The 7697-nt window shown below is 39.9% G+C and overlaps 1 protein-coding gene across 3 annotated transcripts in view; it reads right to left on the bottom strand.

Moving 5' to 3' along the window:
• LOC132896550 (complement factor H-like) overlaps positions 1-7461 on the bottom strand; it is a 51053-nt gene extending 43592 nt beyond the window's left edge. For all 3 annotated transcript variants that reach the window (XM_060937463.1, XM_060937464.1, XM_060937465.1), the window contains exon 1: positions 7153-7461. The gene's annotated coding sequence lies outside the window, so the exon portion shown is untranslated. The remainder of the gene's footprint in view (positions 1-7152) is intronic.
• Positions 7462-7697: the final 236 nt, after the last annotated feature.

A 7697-nucleotide genomic window follows, 5' to 3' on the forward strand; every position in this document is an offset into this window, starting at 1 on the left:
CAATTTCTCTTATGCAGTTATTAATGAAATATTCTAATACTTGAAATTCACCTGCTGAAGGGGTCCACAAAGATTTGTTGGAATTATATTTGGACTCTTCAATAAGGTTTTTCTGGATTTCAGCAATTCTGGATGATGTTTGTTCATCCTTATCAAAACGAGCACCTCAAGATGCATTTGTCAAGATTCTTCCCCCGATGATGAGGTGGGTTCAACATTTGGAGAACATTTTTATGTTCATAATCATCTGGATGTCGATAATTGTGGAACGGTGTCGATAACTATAGATAATGGTAATCGACCCAAACAGAGATGGCAGAACCAACATCAACTTAGGAGTTACATTAGAAGAAATAGAAAAATTTGTTTACCTGGGCTCAACTATTAACACCGAGGTAAAGTGTAAGCAGGAAGTAATTAGAAGGCTTGCCATTGCGAAGAACAAAATTCAAAGCATAAGTACCATCTGGAAGAACCAAGCAATCAGTAACGTAAAGCTCAAAATTATCAGAGCAACTGCACTTGCTATTGCCACCTACGGATGCGAATCATGGGCAATGACCAAGCAAATTGAGAAGAAAGTAGATGCATTTGAGATGTGGGCATACAGGCGCTTGCTTAAACCTCAGAGAGAGCATCGAACCAATGTTTGGGTTCTAGAAACGTTGAATACCAAGATGATGCTCAGAGAACAAATTGCGAAAAGAAAGATGGGGTTTTTCGGCCATGCCATCTGACATGAAGGACTAGAGAAAGTCATTATCCAAGGAAAAGCACCTGGAAAGAGATGAAGCAGCAGACCCCCACAAACATGGCAACAAGACATCACTAGGTGGACACAAAAAAGCCTGGCAGAGGCGTCAAGGATGGCAGAGAGTGGTGTGCTTTCAAAAAGACCACAGCAGCTCGTTTATGAGCCATCTGAGATATATATACACAATAGCATGCAAAAGTTTGGGCACCTTTGCTGAAAATGTCTGTTACTGTGAACAGTTAAGTGAGCAAAAGATGAACTGATCACCAAAAGGCATAATGGTAAAGATGAGACATTTCTTTTCAGCGTTTTATGCAGGATTTGTGTATTATTTTTATTCTGTACAATTGGAGAGTGAAAAAAGAAAAGGAACACCATGCAAAAGTTTGGGCACCCCAATACATTTGAGTTCTCGGGTAACTTTTACCAAGGTTCGAGACCTTAATTAGCTTATTGAGCTGTGGCTTGTTCAAATTCTTCATTAGGAAAGGTCAGATGCAGATTTCAAAGCTGTATAAATTCTCTGACTCCTCAAACTTGTCCCTAAAATCAACAGCCATGGGCTCCTCTAAGCAACTCCATCGCATTCTGAATAATAAAATAATTGATGCTCACAAAGCAGGAGAAGGCTACAAGAACATAGCAAAGTGTTTTCAGGTAACCGTTTCCTCAGATCGTAATGTTATTAAGAAATGGCAGTTAACAGAAACAGTGGAGATCAAGGTGAGGTCTGGAAGATGAAGGAAACTTTCTGAAAGAACTGCTCGTTGGATTGCTTGAAAGGCAAATAAAAACCCCTGTTTGACTGCAAAAGACCTTCAGAAAGATTTAGCAGACCCTGGAGTGGTGGTGCACTGTTCTACTATGCAGTGACACTTGAACAAATATGACCGGTGAAAGTCATACTTGGAAGATGCTCTGGACTCTTACAGTAATGCTTTTATGGCTAAGGACTACAGCTGACTTGCTAACTTTAGGAATGCGGTTGTCATGAACAGTTTTGCACTCAAGTTTCCATCAATGAAGAGTTTATAACATCAACAAAACTGACTTCTTGTTAAAACTGTTAATATTACAGGGATGGCAACAGGAAAATTTTATTTCAGCTGAAACTCCGAATGGGGGGTTCAGGGGGGCAGAGCCCCCCTGAAGCTTTAGCCTTTTTAGCCTCTTCTACCTATTTTCTAGCCATTTTACATGTATATTGTGTGAAAAATACATGATAAAAATAAGTAAGTATCTAAAGTTTAATTGAAAAAAGACAACTTACTCTGACTGCCCCAGGCATATTTACAATGCACATTATGGAGTTACGTACTTCCTCAATCAACCGCTCTTCATGCTGCTCCATCTTCGCTCGTGTTTTTAAAAATGCCGGTCATGAAAACAAAACAAACCGGGAAAGTAGGGAAGCGGAAGTGCGTGTACGGCGGATGTAGAGTGGACCAATCAGAGCCCTCTTGTCTGCGGCGCTGTCTGCGAGGCTTCTGCGGTGGTCACAATTTTTGGGAGGTGCGCGCAGAGCGTCTGCGAAGGTGGGGGGGGCTACGCAGACACTGTCTGCGAGGACTGGGTTGTCAGCATAAATTGGCCTTTATTTTCATTGTTACACTCGATATAGAAGCTTCCGTTGTTCGCGAGACATGTGGTTTCGATACGATTTGACACTAATCTCGGTAGCAGCAATAAAAGTTAGGTACCTAACCCCCCCCCCCCCCCCCCCAAAAAAACTTTTCTCTACGGATTTAGACGTTACACAAAAATGATAAAATTGAAATTCAAAACGGCGGATTTCCACCATTCGGCGGAAAATTGTCATCCCTGATATTATAGTCGTGCTGTCTGTTGTTGCCCAAATGAGGATGGGTTCCCTTTTGATTTCTTCCTCATGTCGTCTGAGGGAGTTTTTCCTTGCCACCGTCGCCACAGGCTTGCTCATTAGGGATAGATTAGGGATAAAATTAGCTCATGTTTTAAGTCGTTCAAATTGTGTAAAACTGCTTTGCGACAATGTTTATGTTAAAAGCGCTATACAAATAAACTTGACTTGACCTTCATGAGAGAGTCATCAGAAGAAAACCTTTCCTGCGTCCTAGCCACAAAATTCAGCATCTGAAGTTTGCAAATGAACATATAAATAAGCCTGATGCATTTTGGAAACAAGTCCTGTGAACTGATGAAATCAAAATAGAACTTTTTTGGCCACAATGTGCAAAGGTATGTTTGGAGAAAAAAAGGGTGCCAAATTCCAGGAAAAGAACACCTCTCCAACTCTAAAGCATGGGTGTGGATCGATCATGCTTTGGGGCTGTGTTGCAGCCAGTGGCACAGGGCATGTTTCATTGGTTGAGGGAAGCATGGATTCGAATAAATACCAGCAAATTCTGGAAGCAAACATCACATCATCTGTAAAAAAAAAAAAAGTTGAAGTTAAAAAGAGGACGGGTCCTACAATAAGACGATGATCCAAAACGCACCACAAAATCTACAATGGAATACCTCAAGAGGCACAAGCTGAAGGTTTTGCCCGGGCCCTCACAGTCCCCTGACCTAAACACCATTGAAAATCTGTGGATAGATCTCAAAAGGGCAGTGCATGCAAGACAGCCCAAGAAACTTGCAGAACCGGAAGCCTTTTGCAAGGACGAATGCACAAAAATCCCTCAGGTAAGAACTGAAAGATTATTAGCTGGCTACAAAAAGTGTTTACAAGCTGTGATACTTGCCAAATGAGGTGTTACTAGGTACTAACTATGTCAGGTGCCCAAACTTTTGCTTTAGGTCCTTTTCATTTTTTGGTATTTTACACCTGTAAATGATGGAAATAAAAATGTAATCTTGTGGAAAATATTAAAGAAATGTGTTGCCTTTACTCTTATGCCTTTTGGTGATCAGTTCATCTTCTGCTCACTTAACTATTCACAGTAACAGACATTTTCAGCAAGGGTGCCCAAACTTTTGCATGCTACTATATGAGAGACAGAGAGAGTGAGTCGATAACTGTGGACAAAGGTGTCGATACATTTGGAACAGTGTCACGTGATCTGATACGCTAAGTAATCGGGAATCAACTCTTTTCCAGTGAAAGTGAGAGTAACTATTAATGCACAATTTATGTATTGAAAGTCTCTTCTACTTTTTCAATGGCCAAAAAATCGTTAAGGTGTCGATAATTGTAGCCGCTGCTCTAATAACACTTCCTCTGGATAAAATAAGGGTTGCTTTCTTTTTTTTTTTTTTTTTTGGGGGGGGGGGGGGGAGAGAGAGAGAGAATTATATTCTCTCATAGTGCCCAAAATTTCTAGCAGTGCCCTTGATTCAGGACCATGTGTGTGTTTTATCTACAAACCACACCAGAAAAAGCTCGTTATCTATCTATCTATTAGTAGGCACTGAAGACGTCAGATAGACGTTTCATTTAAGTTTATGCCAAACCATAAACTCTCACTGTTCTTCTTCTTCGGTTTATTGGCAGATCACATCTCTTTGGTGCATACCGCCACCCATGGGCACCACCAGGGGGGGAAAGGTTAGAACAATTCTAGGGGCCCAGCACTGCCATGGGGCCCTTTAAGGGGCTGATAATATGCTTTTAATGATTTTAATAAGACTTTTGAAATAACAACAATGCAATATTCCATCTGGTAAAATGAGCTAATTGAACAAGGTTGTCTATTTCTTGAGTTCTTCAACATATTGTCATTTAACCCTCCCCCTTTTGCGAAATGGTGCGGTCCAGTTCTGGTAGAAGCGCGATGCGTTAAATCTGTGTGCTGATCAGTGCAACGCTACTTGCTGCTGTGTCGCGGTGCAGCAGCCAGCCAGCAGTGGAGTGCGTACAGTCTATGATCGCTAAATATGAAGAGTGGCTGTCAAAAACGTAAAGAAAGGCAGCTGAAAGCTGAGAGGGACCGGAGAGGCAGGCAACTGGTCACTCAGTTTTTCCCAAAGAAAGGTAGCTATCTCTCATGTGTGTTCAAAATATTAGCGAATGGTAAATGAACAGTATGAACGTGGTTGGATTAGCCTATCAAGAGAACACTTTTACAGTTTGTACAGTGACATTTTTTCCATTTTAATAACTGAACTGACTTGTGTGATAAACAAGATGAAATATTACGTTATGCTGGTGCTAATAACTAATGCTAATAACCAGTTTCATAACTAATGGGGTGCCCTAAATATGCACAGATTCAGCCTCAGGGGGACCTCCGCCCTACCAAACCACTGAACCCCCCCTTTGGAGAAGGAGGTAAGCAGCAATACAACCCATAAATGCTTTAGGATTGAAGTTTTTAATGAGCAAGCGCCATATACAGTTTGCTAGATTAAAGTGTTGCTAATAACGAACACCAGTCAAGTGTTTGACATGGTTACGTGTGTGGAATGTTCACACATTCTAAACCATTGGTTTCAAATTGAGGAGCTGGAGAAAGCGCAGCACACATAAAAGAGGGATAGAGGTTACAACATATGAAGAAATACGTACGTAATTGATCAAATTGAAATGTCACTCCGTGTCACTTTGAAATAAATTTATAATAAGATGTTTCCTGTCTTTTATGGGTAACATTTGTAAGGCTACTGAGTATGGAGTTCATTTAAATGCATCAAACTTGTCCCTGGTAGGTTAATACATAAAATGTAATAAAGTCACAAACTCAAGGTCCATGGGCTATCAAGTGTCAAATAATGACAATAGTGCAATTGTGACGAGGGTGGGCAAAGTTGGGGGGCCCAAAATTCTAATCTTTCATGGGGCCCAAAATTTCTGGCGGCGCCCCTGCCGCCACCTACTGTACAGGAGTGTGTAAAGGGACTTAGCAGACTATCAAGGCTATCTGAAGTTTAAGAAAAAAAAAAGATCCTAGATCCTTTTAATTAAACCTGTATCATTAAGAAAAATAAATAGGGATGTAATCCTATCTCTCTGCATTCCTTCTTCCTTAAGGATGTTTTCTATTCCATTATCAGCCTCTCTTTCTCTCCATTGCTATCTGTGTATTTATTGCAATTAAATAAAACATGAACTACATATTCTAGAACATGACATTCACTACATAAACCATTAATCTTCCCTATTAACTGTAGAGTGCCATTAAGGCCTGTGTGACCCAATCTTAGTCTACTATATACCACCTCTTCCCTTCTGTTGAGACCTGATATTATCCTTTTCCCCCAAACATTTTCCTGGATCTCATGATAATGCCTTGCATTGAATTCTACCTTCCATTCATTTTGCCATTTAAGTAGAACTTCTGTTTTTTATTTTAGATTTAGCTTCTCCCTTCCCCATTGAAATATTAATTCCTATATGTTCTTTTTCCAGCATTTTCTTAGCAATGTTGTCAGCCACTTCATTTCCTTTAATCCCAACATGGGGGACATTCCATCAAATGGGTGCCATTTGCTTGTTGTACCACTCCCAAATTAAACTTAATTTGTTATATCTTTTCAACACTGATTATAACACATATTTAACTATTCAAAATGTGTATTAGTCAACCTCAGGCTACGTTTTTTTTTTTTTTTTACAAAGTTTGGAAGTCAAAGATGGCTGCATACTCTTTATATGAGTAACAGGACTGAAAGTAACAGGACTGAGTTTTTAGCCTAGGATTAGCTAATACATGGAATTAAGCCACATGGCATCATCACTAATAGCATGACCACACTTAGCACATTCTAGTGATTTACCAAAAATCTGTATTTTTAAAATAAACAAATATCATCTAAGAAATAATTTAAGTAACAGGACAGTATGTTGACACTGACCTTATCAGTCAAAGTTAAAAAAAATCATCAAATATACAGAAAAGTAAATGAGAGAACTAACTTTTGGTCTTCTCGTGGCCTTCAGACGACACAACTGATGTAATTTCCTGTTGAGCATGTGATTTATGGAATTTTCCAAATTTGTCAGATGGGGTAATACGGTATGTTTGGGTAACAGGACTGAGTAAAAACCCAGGGGCACGACTAAAATGTGTATTTTAACTAAGATATTGTGGATTTCTTATGAAAAAATATATTTAAACCATGGATAGGATATGGAGTCACACAACAGTGCAAAAGAAATACTGTTTCTGAAGGATTTTAATCATAATATTTCATAGTTAAGTATAAAGTTAGAGTGCAGGGACAGGTAACACATGCTATTTTTCAGTGTTTCAGGTAGTTTTTTATTAATCCTTACAATTATATATCTTAAATTTGAAATCAGATCAATGTGCAGGACATTCTGCGTAATAAGGAAATGTATTTTAAAGTATATTTTTATGTGCATTTATACATATAATTTTCTAGGGACGGAAATGGCACCGATTCGGTGGAATGGCTCATGGGCTGTCTCACTGCTCATTTTAGCGCTAGTTAAAGTAATGTAAACATCTTCTTACCGTTATCCGCTGCTTCCTCCCTTATTTACACCAACTTTGTTTTCCCAGCAATAGTTACTTGGCTCCGCCCCTCAGGAAAAAGAAACTGAGCCCACTCCCATCAGCACCACGTCCGGGAAGAAAACAATCCTTAACCATTTTTTTTTTCAATATTCTTCTCTCCTGCTGTATCTCGCCTCTTTCAAGCCTTGAGCATAACTAAACAGTCAGATATAATTAAGGACGTGTAAATGGTTTAAACGCATTCAAACAAACCGAGGTTTCACAACTCAGGGTCTGGTAATGCGGAAGTGCTGTTTACGTCATTCGTCTTCTTCTTCTTCTGTCGATTTATTGGCGGTTAACAATCGATGTGTATTACCGCCATCTACCGGGCTGAGGTGTGATCTCAAGGGATATTAATCGTTGCAAATGCCTGCATGAGAATAAATCAAAACTGAGCCTGTAGTGGGCGGCACGGTGGTGTAGTGGTTGGCGCTGTCGCCTCACAGCAAATAGGTCCTGGGTTCGAGCCCCGGGGCCGGCGAGGGCCTTTCTGTGTGGAG

This window comes from Neoarius graeffei, chromosome 13, assembly GCF_027579695.1.
Source record: "Neoarius graeffei isolate fNeoGra1 chromosome 13, fNeoGra1.pri, whole genome shotgun sequence".
Classification (NCBI taxonomy): domain Eukaryota; kingdom Metazoa; phylum Chordata; class Actinopteri; order Siluriformes; family Ariidae; genus Neoarius; species Neoarius graeffei.